The sequence below is a fragment of the Ambystoma mexicanum genome, chromosome 11, assembly GCF_040938575.1.
Source record: "Ambystoma mexicanum isolate Mex_15411 chromosome 11, UKY_AmexF1_1, whole genome shotgun sequence".
NCBI classification, from domain to species: Eukaryota; Metazoa; Chordata; class Amphibia; order Caudata; family Ambystomatidae; genus Ambystoma; species Ambystoma mexicanum.
Genome location: NC_090934.1, coordinates 731,395,848 through 731,413,414, shown reverse-complemented (window position 1 = coordinate 731,413,414; position 17,567 = coordinate 731,395,848).

Below are 17,567 nucleotides of genomic sequence, written 5' to 3'. Positions count from 1 at the left end.
ACCACCAGACCTTGGTGTTATAGAGTTAATCATTGAAAACTGGTGGTTTACTTTTAAAAATATTCCCATTTACATTCCTAAAGGGCAAGTATGTAATTTATAAGATCTTTAGTTCTAGAAATACCAGCAAGAAATCCTTTAGAGTGTGGTACCTTTCTGAAGTATTAATTGATGTCCCATCTAATAAATAGACGAGTAGTACATTTGCAGCAGATTTGCCTACCAAAGATACACCAAAATGTATAATGAATACATTGACGGGGGCTCTTTCTGAAATTGAAGCCTCATTGCTGATAACATGCTGCTGTCATGCCAATTACTGATGCCCAGCAGCAGGTATACCGGGGAATATTATATATGGATGTCAGCAAGTTCCTTTATACATCCAAAGGCCAGCAGGCCAATCTGGGTACAAATCCACCAACACCAGTTCGTAAAACACAGCGCACTGGCTGAAAGTGAGACTTTTTAGCAGATCTGGGTCCATGGCAGAATCCATTAAGAAGAGTTACTAACATTTCAAAACATCTGGGATATTACCCTGAGCACATGGAAATCTGTCACAGAAGTACAGCAAAAACATGTAATGAAACATTAATTCCTACCCGCTCTCATCTCCCAAATATTTTGGTGGGTGTTTATGTGGTTGGTTCAGACATTTTGTCATGACTGGCTTCATTTTATTGGCATGCAGTATTCACAGAGCGACTGAGGAGGCTAATGTTGCTTTCTCTCCCAGTCTCATTGCTCTAAATGGAGCTGAAGTAATTTTGGAGCTGACTGAGGGTGAGCAAAACAATTATAGTAGCATGAGGGAGGTACTTGTGTGAACATTTGTCACACTGGCTCAGTGTATGAAAACTGTTTAGGATTCCTGGAATGAAGTGAATGTGAGTTTGGAGGCCTAGGTATTTGAAGCAATTGGACATTTGAATGGGTGGATTGATTGGTTAAATGTCAATGCACATGATGGACTTTACAACCTGAACATCTCAGAGCACACACCAAAGGCTTGTCCCAGTAATATGCATCACTGCTTTGCTGAATCCTAGGTGATCATCTCATAACTGCTAGTAGTGGCTGCAGACCAGTCGGTTGCCCTCCAGAGGAACCACAGAGGGAATGGGCCTGCCCAGAAAGAAGAGGGTAAATTGCTACCAGCAACTACCAAATCATTTTCCAAAAAGAACTCCAAAATAAGATGCGAAAAGTCAAAAGGTGGTCGAAGGCTTGCAAATCTCATATGCAGGTTGGTGGTCTGACTGGTGGCAGGTCCAGCACAGAAAGATCTTGCACACAGATTAAATGATCCATGTGAATTAGTGCTACCAGACAGATCTTTCAGCTCAGGAGGAGGCCACAGTGATCCCGTTTTAGTCATGGTTTCCTTGGGTGTCTGAGAACATAAATACAGCGTTTTAGATGTCATTCCAGAAAACACTCATTACATTTTGTACTTTTTTTTCTGTTAATGCCTTAAGAGAATCTGCACTGAGAGATCATGATGCATTGCACTTGATCTTTTAGTGCCCCCTCAAATGTCTGGTTGGCCGCCAAGAAAATATGAAATTGACCTCAGCCTCTATTCATATTTTGAAGCTGGTGAAACTCCATGTCAGTGTCAAGGACAATGTCCTCCGAAATATAGTGCTTGCAAACATAGTAATTGACATGGCCATTGTAACGCCTGATCTAGCTGAGTTGTTAGGGGCTCAGAGGAAAAGGTATGCTGATTTGTGTTCACAAGTAGCCAAGGGTCTATATGAATCCTCCTTGTGATAAATAATTCTAAAGCTGCAGCAGTATCTGTACTGAGGGCCATCCAGTTATGGGAGATGCTTGTGTAAGAAGGACCTGATAAGGCAGAATTCTGCCTATGCCAGAAGCATGCCCCACTTTTAAGGATCTAGAGAGTCAGTCCCTATTCCAGTCTAAAGGAGAAACATCTGGGAATGACAGGCTGTACTGGGAGAGTAGGCTCCTTAATAGTGAACCCATAGACCTTGGGCAAAGTGCACCCTCGAGACCAGTGGTTATCCTAGTCTAAAGACGCTTCCTAATCTGGTTGACATATGTTGTTTCTTAGTAGGTCAACTCTTAGCGAATAAAACACTTGAAAGGTTGCTCTCTCACTTCCCCTAAACCTGCATATTAAGCAACAGAAACCCTTGCAGTCAAACCCAAGATATGTTGGACTAGATGCTGGGCCTTTGTGAAATAATCAGGCCATTGTCAAGAAATTATATGTTTAGGAGGTGAATCAGACAAGTTTTAAGGGAGGGGCTGAATGTCTTAATGGTAGAGATCACAAATGCAAGGATTTTGGAGGAAAGTGGTATGGACCATATCTGGCCCCTGAAGGAGAAAGGAAAGATCAATTACGTGGTAAACATACCCAGAGAGTGTTCCTTGCCAGGAGGCTCAAGTCATTCCCCATCCATAAGGAATTGGCCACTCTCATCTAAGTTTGTGAGGATGAAAAATGGTGAAAGTGGGCCACAACTTTACTTACTTCAAGGAATTCCAACAGAAAGCAGAAACAGCTGTATGTGATGGCTGATGGTACTCAGGCTCAAATGAGATTTCCTGCCATTTCAGCCTTGACTGTCCTTATGGCTGGGGTCAAACTTCTAAGCAAATGCATATTCTTTTCTTGGATGAATCAGGGGGCTAACAGGTGTTTGGGATCCAACTGAGTTTGACACAGTCTATAGAAAAAGCTGTTGTACTTTTTAAACGTTCTTGGTAGAGGATAACTCACATTGTTGAGCCGTCCAGAGCTAGTTAGAGGTCCCAGGAGAAACACTGAAGGCTCACTGGCCAGCGATGAGGCAGCTGGCAGCTGGTAGGGCAACAGGGCGTGGGACAAGCGTGTAGAGATAGTAGACCCAGAAAAATGCTTTAAATGTTAGGCTTTAACTCACGTTTTCCAGACAGATGTGAGTCCATTAAAACATGGAATTAGGTTTTTCGGCATTTCATTTTTGCATGCATTTTTTTGTACATGTGATAAATTTGCATATGTTAAGAATTGCTTAGTATTTTATCCAGAACACAAACAAAACACACAATAGCCCAGAAACAGCCCAACTGGGCTAAAAAGGTTTAGCCCATTGGTCTGTTTGATAAGACTCAAAATATGGCTAGTACACCTTGCCTACATCGCTGCAAGACAACAGATTTTCGATATAGGGATATTTGTTGTGCTATTTGGGCAGAAATGTGAACAAGGCCACCAATGTCAATAAATAGCAAACACAGTGAAAAATCATCACGGAAAATGTGACTATAACATGAGAAACATGAACTTGCAAAGACAATAGGTTTTGGCTGTCACGTGTCAAGTTACCATCAAAGGATCTAAAAATGCCAACATATGCCTTTTGCCTTCACTCTCTGGTAACATACTGCCATCATATGCTAAGTGATTATACGTGAACCCGAGATTGTACGTAAACTAACAGATCCTGTTCATGTCCACATGACTAGCTGACAAGTTAAGTGCTCACCTCAGACATAAGGCTAGCTTGCACTTTGAAATTTCGACTTCTGGTGCAAGGCCTAATCAGGCTGTTATGATTTTGAGTTCGATGAACTGAGTTCCAATACATTGAGTAATAATAACGGCTGTCTTACAGCACCATGAAGTGCTATGTAAGAAAAATTATTATTATTATGTTATTATGCTATTTTGCAGACTTCATATCACCTTTAATGTATTGCTGGCAGACACGTTTCAAGAACCCTTTTCCAATCAACACCTTCCAAGATTATCATTAACAATAGCCATTTTCCTCTTCAAGGTGTGGATCAAAATTGTTAATCTTACCCGGTGGTGGCACTTAAATTGCTCTGTGGCACGAATCCTCGTCCCCAAAAACAAGGAAAGGGGTGCTTTTTTGATGTCTAAAACACAGAGATCTGCCTCCTTGAAATCCTAACAAAAGTTGTTTTATTTAAAAAAAAAAATAATAAAGGTTGGCACTAATGAGTGCTTTGATGTATGATGTGATATGATATTTTATTTATATCTCACTCGTACACGAGTGTACACAAGACGTAACAAAGGCAAGCTATGGTAAAAGCCATAGTTGGGCTTCACAGCCCCCCAGGTCATTCCCCAAGTCTGTTTCTTTGATGTCTTATCCTTTAAAATTGGGCTGGGGCAGACATGTGAATTGGAACTAATGTTAAGTGAATGTTCTGATTTGATTGTAATTTGACTGTAATTGTTTTATACGTACAAGTTCTTACCTTCATTTTGTGTATTAAAAAAATGGAAAGGTTGATTTATCAGCCATATCAATAAAAAAAAAGACATGTGAATTGGAGAGTGGTAATGGCCCATTTCCCTGACAAGTCGCAGCTCACTGGGAAGGGGCATTCCAAAGCCCCTCATGCTGCCTATTCTCCACAGTAAATGGCTGCACTACATAGCCTGTGAAAGTGTAATGCATGTACATTTGCACATTTTATTCAGAAGGTGCTTGTGTAAAACAGTTCTGGGATGTGAAGATAAGTGGAGCAATATACAGAGATGTCTGGTTGTCTTGTGCAGGTAAGACATTTTCAAGCATCAGGGTGCTGTAAAAGTTTGTGGGCGCCTTTCTTTCGAGAATAAGCGGTGCTTAAAATGAATGTTGGGCACAGGCCTGGGGAGGGGAGGACATTTCTCAGGATAGGAGGGGAGGGCTAGCCTCTCAGGCTGCAGATTACACAGCTCACGCAGCTGTCTTCTGGGCTGGATAACAAGTTTAGTTCTGGGGAAAGGAAAGAGGAGAGTTACCCAGGCCTTTGATTCCGTGTCTGGGCAGCAGCAGGGCTCGTATAGTGCAAGATGAAAAATACAGTGGTAAAACGAAAAGTCATGCAGTATATTGAAAATGCAACAAGTGACATATATGATAAACACAGGTGAAGGCTTTCAGGGGTCCACACGTGGAACCTGCGAACTCCACGTAGGTAATTTAAAACCTTTTGGATGCCACTATACTTTTCATCGCACCACAGCAAAAATGTACTTAACCTTTCAAACACAGCACACAAAATTGTCCAAGCCATTGGTAAACACCAGTCATAGCAGTATTTGCCATGGCATCATGACATGCAGCAGCAGGTAACTTTCTGGATGAACTAGTTGAAGCCTAAATGCTGACTTTGTCTGCTTTTGCTCTCACTTTCACTGAGGTTCCCACCCCTTTTGCCATCAGACTGGGAGAATAGCTCAGGGGCAAGGTACTCACTTTGGAAACAAGACAATCCGTGATTTTGGGACATATCCAGGCCTTACAAAAGATGTCTCTGGATTGTATTATACAAACTCACCAGCAAAATATATGGGAAAACACAGCAGAAATGCTTTTTAAAAAACAACCACATCACAATAAAATGTCTGCAGTTCTATCTCACAGTACCCGATTGATGATTTTTCCCTAACTGAAGCATGCAAAGAATGATGTGATATTTTCTCATTCTAACACATATTTATTTACATTATATAGATTTTGTGGAAAAATAATGGATACTTTATTGGTGCAGACTGGGGTCCTTTGCCGAGTATGCGCAGTCCGATCAGAATAGCCCCTTTGCATACAATGCTTAAAGTGCATGCCCTCCAGGCAGTATGCAGAGTGTTTTAATGTTATGCAGAGAAACAATTTGATATCACATCACCAATATAGGCATTTTAATGACAAACATGTGCGGGGTAATTATGAACTGGGTGCTGAAGACAGGCAAACATATAGATGGTGACAGACAAAATGGATGGATTAACAGTTGGACAGAGACTGGCTATACCTTCCATTGATTCCTACGTAGGAGCTGTGCTGTCCAAGCGGCAGGCGCAGTGCGCAGGCCCACAGAGAGCTGCATGGCCCAATCCCAGTAAATGTCTATCTGGGAACAGCTGTGGTCATTGTGGTGGTGTGTGAGCTCTAGAGGGGAAGACCAACAGCTGTGCAGAGAGGACTTGTCCCTGCCTATATTTGCCCACCAGTCATCTCCCCCTCCTGTACCAAGCTTCACTGAGTCGTGGGAACAGGCGCATCTCTCTCTCTCTCTACCTCTACACCTCTACACCTCCCTCTCCCTCTCCCTCTACCTCTACCTGTGGAGGGGGCCAGGCACAGACAATGTTCATATGGAACTTTTTCAAAGATATATCAGGGAGCATCAGCGTTTACACCATTCTGAGGATAAAATATGCGCTGCTATTGCAGAGGTGTTGATAATTGCCTACACATTAATTTCCTCAAGCTGTTCCCAACTTTGGTACCAGTCTCTTATGGGCGACCAGTTGGCCAATAAAGACATAAGGGAACATTTTATAAAAAGTGGTAAAATTCCATGCAGGGGAATGACAATCTCGGCACTTAGTGCTGATCATGCATGCAATTTTAAACTTTTACAAAAGCGAAGAGTAAAATAGATGTAAGCACCTCTTCAGTTTTATGCTTAGCTTTCAAAAAATGTAAATGCTGCCTGAACCTTATGCTTTGCAAATGGCCTGTACAATGGATTCAGATTCCATAGGAATCCATTTGTTTTGCTCCTGTATGAAAATCTCATATACGCCTAAAAAGGACTGCACTTTGAAGATGGAGGGTAGTGCACGAAAACATAAATCCCGCTTCATGCCCCGTCTCCAACTTCAAAGTGATTAAAAATGTCCAGCAACAGCCACCAAGGTGCAAATACATTATGCCTTTCTTTTACCCCTTAGTTTACTCCTCCACCAACTATAAAATAGCCCCATTGTGTTTTAGTCCGACAGTTGGTATATAGTAGAAGTACTGACTAAACAGTCAGCAAGGTGCTGTTAAGACTTCACACTGTTTGGAGAAAAACACGGACTTCACTGAAAGGTTTGTCAAAGGGATCAATAATTATATTGCTGATGCTTTGTCTCATTTTCAGTGGGGAAGATTTCAGAATCTGGCAGCAGAGGCCTTCTGGTGCACAAGGAAGGGTTCTGCTATCTGTTTAGTACAATACCAACATGTGGGCTTGGTTGCTTTGTGTTGGATCCACCAGGTATGCAACACATTCATTCAGAATTGGAGAAGAATCTGAGGTTGAGGCTCCCAGTTTTAGGGTAAAGCAAGAAAGAAGTTGGGGCGATGGTATTCAAAATGCTATAATCGCTATATTCTCCACCAGCCACACCAGAGAAGGGAACTCCTCTAACAGTACCCGGTTAACGCAGCTGTCTCCTTCGCAGAGCTGGTCATGAGCAGTGTCGCACCAAGGGAATTCTTCCTCGCCTACATTCCCGTCTGGAGTGTTTGAGGTGAGGGGCTTTCATCCAGGCCAAGGAATAGTTGTGGAGAATGGAGAGGCATTTGGAATTAATCCCTTGCCATAAGAGCGGAAAAAAGGGACGACTGAGGTTTTCCTCGTCCCAGAGTTTCTTCTTACAGAGGATATCAATAAGACTGCCACTGTGTGGCAATAGTCAGAGTGCACGAGAATCTCTCATGGTTGCATGCATGAGGGATGTGTGTACAATGAGTGATGCCTGGTGCTCTTAGTGCTAAGGGAGGCATAGCAAGGTTTCCCAGGCGTTGGTTGAGTTTCCTCCCAGCCAGGATTGGCTTAATGGCTAGACAGATTTGGCAGTGCCAGATGAGGCAGAGGCACCTGGTGACAGCAACTTCTCTGGGGTGGGTAGGATCTTATTTAATTAACTCCCAAGGTAGGTACAATGAGCTACCACAACCCCTGGTTCATGCAACACTATTATACGGTCTCTGTAAACTCTTATTGTGCCAATTACCATTGTCTTACTATTAAGCCATACAAAATGTGAGATATGATATGATATGATTCGGTATGTATAATGCACTGTACTGTTTCTAGGTGCCACAAGACAAGGAAGGGGGGACAAAGGGAAGACATGATAACAATCCTATTAGGCCTTGTATCGTATGGATCGTGCAAGTACAACAACACAAGTGCAAGGGGAAAGGGAGAGGGAGAAGTGCAGGGGAGAGGGAAGGGGAAAGTGCAGTCAGGGCACCCAGACTCTGGATAAGTGCATGCAGCACAGAGCGGCTCTGGGTAAGTGCATGGAAGGCAGGGGGAAGTAGGAGTTACAGTTACAGCCCTTAAATGCGCAGTAGGCCAGGAAACAGTGCAGGAAGACTGTTCACGGGGGAACTGGCACCCTGTGAGACTCTGACCAGTCAGGGCAGACAGACAGGAATGCGAGCAAGGAAGGCAGAAAGAGAAGGCGGAGAAGAAAAGGAAGGTCTTGATCAGCCGCCGGAACTTCAGGTGGTCCAGCTCAAGTTTGAGAGGGGCAGGGAGGCCATTCCAGAGGGAGGCAACTGCAGAGGGAAGCGATTTAACCCCCACTCTCAGCTTGGAGAAACGTGTGACCCTCAGACAGTTGGAGGTAGCTGAGTGAAGGACACTAAAAGGAAGGTATTTAGACAGAGAGAGTTGGATATAGTGCGTGCTCTGGCCCAGAAAGCCTTGTGGATGATGCAAAGGGTCTTGAACTTGATCCTTGCAGCCACCGGGAGCCAGTGCAGAGATTTCAGAGCTGGAGAGATCTGACCCCTGGGCTTGAGGCCAAGGATAAGTCTTGCAGTAGTTTTCTGGATTAGTTGAAACGGGCGAAGAGTAGAGTTAGCTGGATTGAGAAAGAGGCTGTTGCAGTAGTCCAGCCTGTAAAGAACCAGAACCCTGGAGACAGTGAGATTCTGGGCAAAGGTGAGAAAAGGTAGAATACCTTTGAGGAGGTGCAGCAGAAAGTGGGCCTTATTGGCAAAGTCCATAATGTGAGGAGAGAAGGATAGAGTGGAGTCGAAGATGACCCCAAGTTCTTTTGCTTCTGAGAAGAGCAAGGGTAGAGGACTCAAGGAGGGCAGCCAGAGTGCAAAAAGGAAAAGCGGGAGCGGGGGTCCCAATGAGAAGAAACTCAGTCTTACTGGCGTTGGGGCAGAGATCATTGTAGACGCACCATTTCTGAATTGCAGAAAGGCAGTCAGGAATGAACTATGAAGGAGAGGAGGCTGAGGGAAGCCTGAAAGAGAGCTGTGTGTCATCTGCATAACACTGGAAGTTAGAAGAGAAGGTGGAAATCAGGTGGGCCAAATGGGCCAAGTAGACATTGAAGAACCAGGGTGAGAGGATTGATCCCTGGGGGACATAAGTGGGGAGAGAGTTGGTGGAGAGAAAGGACCCAAGTTGGGCCTCTGAGGGTCAGTGCAGGAGGAAGGAGGTCAGGCACACCATAGCCTGATCTGTGATGCCCAGGTTCTCGGGCAGTCGATTAAGCAGGATGGTGTGATTGACCATGTCAAAAGCAGAGGTAAGGTCAAGGAGGATGAGGACAGCTGGAGTCAAGGTAGAGAGCAGATCTTCACGGGTGTTCAGGAGAGCAGTTTCCATGCCTCTGGCTGCTCTGAAGCCAGACTGATGGTCATGTAGACAACAAGCAGATTCAGTGTGGAGGGTTAGCTGAGAGATGGCCAGCTTTTCCAGGAGCTTGCCCAGGAAACGAGCAATGGAGATCGGGCGATAGTTTATCCGGACATGAAGGATCACCAGAAGGCTTTTTTAGAAGAGGGTGCACAAGGGAGTGCTTGAGGAGATAGGGGAAAGATCCATCGGCAAAGGAGTGATTAAAGAAATCCACCAAGGCTGGAGTGAGGGAAGCAATGTGGTCCTTGGTAGTTCTGGAAGAGCAGGTTAGCACCTGTTTGGAAGACACTTTCCCAGAACGAACTTGTGTAGAAACATCATCAGGTGTTTTTGGGGAGAAGGAGGAAAGAAGGAAAGGAGGGGGACAGGCAACCAGGGGGGGCTGAGAGAGGTAGCGGGAGAGAGAGAGAGGAAGATTAAACTGAGGCAAGGATGGCCTGGGTTTTAGTGGTGAAATGAGAAGTCAGACCTGAACAGAGGGTCTGGTAGGGGACAGGAGAGGTGGAGCCCACAGTAGGATTGTCCTGCTCCTTACAGATTTTAAAGAGCTTGGCCATGTTGTTAGAGCCCACAGAGACATGGGCCTGAATAAGGACCCTCTTGGAGAAGACGGATAGTCTGAATTGCCTTAGGAGCAGGAGGCAGGCCAGTTTGTCAGAGGAAACACACGGCGCCCAGTGCTTTCACTCAGCTACTCTGCACTTACCTGTGAGTGCGGCTAAGTCAGAATCATACCAAGAATTACACTTGGAGGTAGCCTTCAGACGGATCCTCATGACAGGGGCAAGGATGTTCTGAGTGTTGGAGATAGAAAGATGCAGGTTGACAAGGGCTGTGTCAGGGTGGGAGTTCCCGGCAGGAGTAGTTGAAACAGAGAAAGTGGAGGCAAAAGCGGCCACTGACACTCACTTCATGGGCTGAATGACAGAGAAGGAAGGTGGCAGTGCTGGGGTGGACTTTTCCAGGGGGATAGGAAGCTTGAGGTGGGAGGAAAGCAGAATGTGGTCAGCCCAAGAGAGAGGAGTAGTGAGAGGGTTAGAGTGGGAGATGTCTGAGAAGATGGGAACATCCAAGGTGTGTCCGGCAGAGTGTGTCAGACTAGAGGGTAGAATGCAAAGGGAGAGAGAGTTGGATAGGTCAATAAGATTGTATTACATCATGGAATGGGACTGTTGAGTGCACTGAACCAACGTATGAGTGACAAAATTCAACATGAGTAATACCGCGAGAGGAAGGATGACAGACCCATGAAGGAATAGGGTAGAGCACCATAAAGAATAGGGATCCACCCCATAAAAGTTATAATCAGCTTGGTAGCTGGTGTAAGCATGTACACACTTCTATGGGGCTTTCCTTAATCGCAATTTAACTCTTTAGTGTTACATAATATTTGGCTTGTTGCAGTCTACATTAAATGCAAGAAATGGTGTGGTGTCTTCTGACTAATTATTTCTGAATCCAAATGTCTGTTTCTGCTTAAGCTTTTAAGGCTGGAGTGCTCAAATGTATCAGAAGAAACCTTGAGCAGTCTGAAAACAAACTTAAAAACTTACAACAAGAACATGCTCAGACCTTGCATCCCACACTGCTGGCACAGATCCAACCCAAACTAGAAAGTTTTGACGCCCATGCCACTAGGAAAACCAGATTTTATACTCGCCCCACTGCTGCCAGGAGATACGGAGAAGGGGACAGGCCAGGAAAAACCTTAGCGAGAGTAGTCCATGCTGAACGAGGCCGGGAGCAAGTCGACTGCATCCTTGACGAGCAGGGGAATAATAGAAGGGCAGACACAGATGTAGTGACAGTATTCAGGGATTTCTATCATAACCTATATACAGCCCCACCGCCCATGGGGCACCTCACCATACAAGCTCTACTCCAAACAATTACATTGCCCACCCTGAGCCCACAGGCCAGGGAAGAGCTAGAACTCCCTATCACGGTGGAAGAAATAGTGGCAGTCATCTCATCGCGTCCCAACGGTAAGGCTCTGGGCCAGACGGCTTGACAGCCGAATTCTACCAGGAGTACATGGCGGTGCTGTCCGCGATTCTCCTACAGGTGTGGGAAGAATCACTACAACGGCACATACTACCTGAATCCTTGAGAGAAGGCGTCGCCTGAGACTACCTGTTCCTAGCACTTAAAGCACTGGGTATCGGCCCCCAGATGCAACGATATTTCAAGCTGTTATATACACGACCCTTGGCCAGAGTCCGGGTCAACTCGTATACTTCAACTCTATTTCAATTAGAAAGAGGGACCCAACAGGGCTGCCCCTTCTCCCTGGTCCTATTCGCTCTGGCCATCGAGCCGATGGCTTGGTACATCAGGCAACACCACGCTCACCGGGGTATCCGATTGACTGGACACCCCGAAATCATGTCATTATATGCAGATGACATCATGCTCTACGTAAGAGACCCTGTGGTCAACCTTGCCCCGATCATGCAAGACAGTCCACATCAGCGAACTTTCAGGCTTCACAATAAATACTTTGAAATCTGAGATATTCCCCCTCACCAACAACACGCTCAACTGTCAGGGAATATCACCTCTCCAGTGGTCACCTCACTGTATCAAATATTTGGGGTCAGTGATATCTAGATCTCTAGACTCGATACAACGGGATAATTACGCCACACTTCCTCTATCCCAGCAGTAAAACTATCACTGGCCAAAGTGATTCTGCTCCGCAAGATGTTGTATATATTCACCAATGTCCCAATCTGGCCTGGGAAACCCTACTTCACCCAAATACCCGCTCAACTCGCCCAATTCCTATGGCACTCTGGGGCTGTCCGCAAGAAATTGATAGATATGACATACCCATACGAGAAGGGGGGACTCACCGTGCCAAATTTAGATCTATACTGGATTGTGGCCCAGGCCCAGTTCACAACATATTGGTGCCCCATGACATTCCCACCACCGCACTTTAAGCTTGGGCATTGGCTGCTGAGGAATTAGACCTTAAAACGTTAATATTAAACCAACACTACCGAGATGATTGTCCATTTGACCAATCAAGTCCACTTTACGTGCATGGCTCGTTGTGTTCTCCCTCATGGGTACGGAAAGACCATACTGTGGAAGTTCCCAGAGCTTCAACCGACATGGGATAAAGCGATCCAGAAAAAATGGGAAAACCAAAGTTGTAGGGCCTTAGCGGAGATGTTCCTGGAAGGCAAATTTATCACCTCCTCAACTTGGAAACCAGGGCATGGGAACACAAGTGGAGATCATTTGCAATACTATGGGCCTCATTATGACCCTGGCGTTGGACCATGGTGCTATTAGCACCATGGTCCATGCCGGATTCCGCCATGGTGGATGGTGGAATTACCGCCCCATTACAAGGTTGGCGGGGCGGTAATTACCCATTTACCATGGCCCCTTCCCCATTCCCATTTTTGGCCCATAGGTCACAATGGGAATGGGGAAGGCGCTAATTACAGCACCGTAAATTACGGTGCCGTAATTAGCACCAAGGTCGCTTAGCGCCTTGGACTTTAACGCCTGCAAAAAGCAGGCTTTAAAGTGTGAATCTGGCGTTAAGGGTTTAACGGCGGTGCAGCCTTTTACGGCGCCGTTAACACCTTAACGCCAGGGTTGTAATGAGGCCCTATATACTCTGTGTGGCCATCTCGACTAGATGGCCAGCATACCCAGACCAACCCCCAGAAACACCCAGCTTGGCCTACATTGCTAACTCTGGAGACAGTAGAACATCATCTTGACACTATACAAGATGGTAGAGAACTCCATCTCGCCCCCAGCATCAAAAGCGAGACAAGGTTGGTCCCATGAGCTAGGCCTTGAACTTACAGATGAGCAATGGTTCTGCATGTGTACACATACCAAGAAAGTCTCCATTAACTTCAGATTTAAATGTATACAATTCAAGATCCTAAGTAGACTCTATTATACCCCAGCTAGGCTATCCAAGAAGGCCCACTCAAAACCACTCGCCTGTCCTAGGTTTGGACACCTCTTAGCAGACCATTTAACACATGTTCTGGGCTTGCCCTAGGTTGGGGAACTACTGGACCAGAGTAGTTGAAATGATAGAGGAAATAACAGAGACCCCACTGGAACACGACCCAGTGGGTCCACTCTTTGGTATATGGCCGATGATGCATAGTAAGAGCCACCATACATTTGTGAACATTGCCTGCATGGTGTCCAAAAGAACTATTCTCCTGCACTGGAAAAACATTCTTCCCCCAATGGTAAGGAGTGGCTAGCTGCACTAACCTGGACTCAAGAATGCAAAGGCATATACATAGCCACTCTTCCAGCCACTTCCAGACCCCGAGAAACCTGGGCAGGCTTCCTGTCATATCTATCTGATAAAGCTGTAAATTGAGTATTAATGATGTGAATTAATGCCCGCTGACTCTGTATCATTTCATCGTGTATGATGTACCACTCTTTTCCTTCTGTAAAGCTGTTATTGATACGGTCCCCAGTCCCATGTTGTACCCATCTGCCAGTATTAAATAAAAGGTTTACAAAAATAAAAAAGAGAAGGGCAGCGCTGTGGGTTGCTTATCAATAAGGCCCTCAATACTGCCCCTGAAACCTGTTTGACATCAACTCTTCCTCTTTTGGATATGACATGATTCAACTTCTCCGTCATACTTCTCTCACTATTCTGTCTCTATCAACCCAAATGGTCCTCTCAACTACTTCTTCCCTGATCTGACCGGTCTTTTTGAGTAGCTTTCTACCGACATTCCTACTGTCATGCTAGAGGAATTTAACACCCTCAAGTCCTCTGCAGCTACCTGCCTTGAACAACTCCCTCATATTTGACCACTCACTCTACAACCTCCATGTCCAGCCTACCCACACTGGTGGGACCTTTCTTGATGTTTTCTTTCTCTCTGTTTCACTCTCGTCCTCTGACCTCTCTATTGACCCCTCTCCCGCTGATCTCTCTATTGTTCACTTTAACATCTCAACATCTCAGTCCCTCCACCTTTGGTGCCTTGAAACGCCATTTGCTGTACAGGCGCTTTATAAATACCCAATAAATAAAAATAAATAAATACAATTCTACCCGTTCTCTCCCCTGCTCAATGATTAAGAGGAAATTCTGTCAGTCGGAGTTGCCCATGATTATGTGAGGACCACTCTCCTGTCTCTTTCCCCTATTCATGCCTCTTCCATTGAGTGTGCTTTCTTTCTCTTTCACTATGCACTTATGATTCCATTGTTGGCTCTGAATAGCTGGATTGATAACTGTTTAAACACGTTAGCGACGATCGATACCTCTCTGGACCTCTTGATAGAGAATCATTTTAAGGCATGGGAGGCTGATTGGATTCAAACTATTAACAAATGTAAACAGCTATCGCACAAGCACTATATTACCCTTGACGGGATACCTTTAAATCAAATACTAAGCTATATAACATTTCCTGACTTGCGATGGAGATACTTCCTAAAAATTAGATTTAATTTACTGCCGAGCAATCAAATCTTAGGTGCAAGGAATTAAGTTCCCCGGCCTGAAAGACGCTGTCGGCTTTGTAAAACCCAAGTTTTGTTAACCCTTTATCATATCGCAATGGAATGTAGGGGCTTGATGGATTTTAGAATGAAGTTTCTGGGCAAGTTTTTCAAGAGTTTTAGTGCAGCTCTGCCTCCAGTTTTATGGCAAGTTATATTGGAAGGCCCCCGAATTCCATGTAAAATTAACTTAATAAGACTTTTTAAATGTTGTATACCAATCTTATAAGATGTAACTGTAATTCTATTTTGCTTATTTTGTACTTTTCTATCAAGGACGTCATTTAGGGGTCGCCAGAGGTCGCAAGTGTGACCTCTGAGGTCTCCCTTGCGACCTCTGTGGTATCCCGTTCGACATCTAAAAAAAATGGGTTTTTTCTTTTTTTTTCTCTTTTCTTTGTATTGCAAGCTCCTGGGCTGTGGCCAGCACCAATGGCTCTTTACTTCTGGAGTGGCTGGCTTTCTTGTTCAGGCCACTTAAAAAGAAGAAGAAAAATAAGAGCAGGAGTGCCACAAGTCTAAACACTTTCAATACTGTCCCTAAATAAGAAAGAACAGGAATACCAAATAATGTGTCTTTCTGGAATTCTATACAATAATTGCTAATCTCATTAAAGGTATATTTCAGGCACACTTCAGGGGTGAGTCACTGATTTAGTCTGTTCTTAAACGCCTGAACTCAGCCTTTCATCCTTCTGAGGTCGATAAATGAGTACCAACACAGGTTGGGTGATATTGGGTGTATATTTTTTCTATATAAAGCGCTTAAGCGTAAGTGCCATATAATAACACATCATTATCATTTGGTCATGGACGTCTGCTTGCATTCACAGTAATTTGATAATATGGGCCTATGCACACTGATCTTAAGGATATATATGGTGATCCATTCTTGTATGAAATGTATAGTGATCTTTTAGTGATATCACATTATAGTGATATCATAACCATATTTCTTGTAGTGTACAATGCTATGTGATGCCACTTCCTGTTTTGTCAACGGGTGAAAGTCTTGTTCCATTGCTTTCCGCGATATCACTTCAGTGTGGGGTCAAATGACATAACTTCCTGTGATGTCATCAGGGGGTCAAGGGTCGTGTGATGTCACTTCCGCTACCCCGGGCATTTTGGTTAAATGACGTCCCTGTGTTCTATGTTTTAATTGTTATTACTTGTGATTTTAATGTATGAATGTTGTAATGGCTGCTAAAAGTTCAATTGTTCAACTATGTCCCAATAATTAAATTAATAAATATTTAAAAAATGACTCCATTTAACCAACCTTATCCTGCACGCACATTCACGTCCCCATCCTAAGCCTTGGATCACCTCAAAATTCCAGACCCTCAAAACATACATGCACCTCAGCCTAAGACTTTGGCACAAATTATGGACACCTACCCTACTCCTAGTCTACAAACATGTCCTTGCTGCCCTAGCCTCTGCATTGGACTCTGCCAAATCGTCCTACATCACAAACCTAATCCCCTCTGTTTGCAGTCATCCCTGAAAACCTTCACCGCCCTCCAATCTTTGCTCCTGCTAAGCCTAGCTCCATCACCTCTGCCCTTTCTACTAATGACTTTGCTCACATTTCCGCTAAAATCTCTAAAATCCTTGGCACTCTCACAGCGCTCCTCTCCTTCCTCCCAAATCCCCCTTCTGTCCAGCACCTCTCCCCGCTACCTCTTCCACTCTTGACAAATTCTCCCCTAGCTCTCCTAATAAATTGGCACCCATTATTTTTGGTGCCAACCCATCTTGCGCTCCAATTGGCCCTTTTATTCTCACAGTTGTCAAAGACTTAGTCTCAAACACTTGCCCTTATCTCTATAAGCTCTTTAACATCTCTCTATGCCTCCTTCAAATCTGCAACTGTCTTTTCCCTATTGAAGAGGCCTCTGCTAACCCACACGTTCCTGCATTCTACCGCCCAGTTTCTCTCCTCCCCCATTATTCAATAGTCTTTGGGCAGGTGCTCTTCAACCAGATCAGTAAGTACCTTGAGAATGATGGTGTTGGTGAGCCACTTCAATCTAGCTTCTGTAGTAAACACACCACCGAGACTGCACTCACGCATGTTTCTAACTTTCTTTCTAATGCCCACCACTCCAAACTCTCTTCTATGCTCATTCTTTTGGACCTTTCTGCCGTTTTTAACACTGTCAACCACTCCTCTCTCCTCCTTACTCTCCAGGACCTTAGGTTTTGCTAATCTGCTCTTGGCTGGATTGCCTCCTACCCCAACGTCAATCCTATAATATCTCTTGGAGCTCACAAATCTCTAACCTCCGTCCATGGACCACTCCTCTTCACCCTCTATACCTCTGCCCTCAGAGGACTGGTCTCATCCTTTGGCCTTCACCATCAGCTTTTTGCTGATGACTATATTGCAATTGTCTTCCTCCTTTCCCTTATTCACTTCAGCCATCACAGAAAGGTAAGCACAGAACCTCAAAAGGAATGTGCCCCATAAATATGGTAAGCCCCCTTGGTTTCCTTTAGGTGGTGGCCATCCTTCAGTGTGCAGGTGGAAACAGGTGCACTCTTTTAGAGGGTGAATTTCCCCCTTTTTATGTTCCCCTCTAAAAGTAAACAATAGTGGGCTGGTTGGG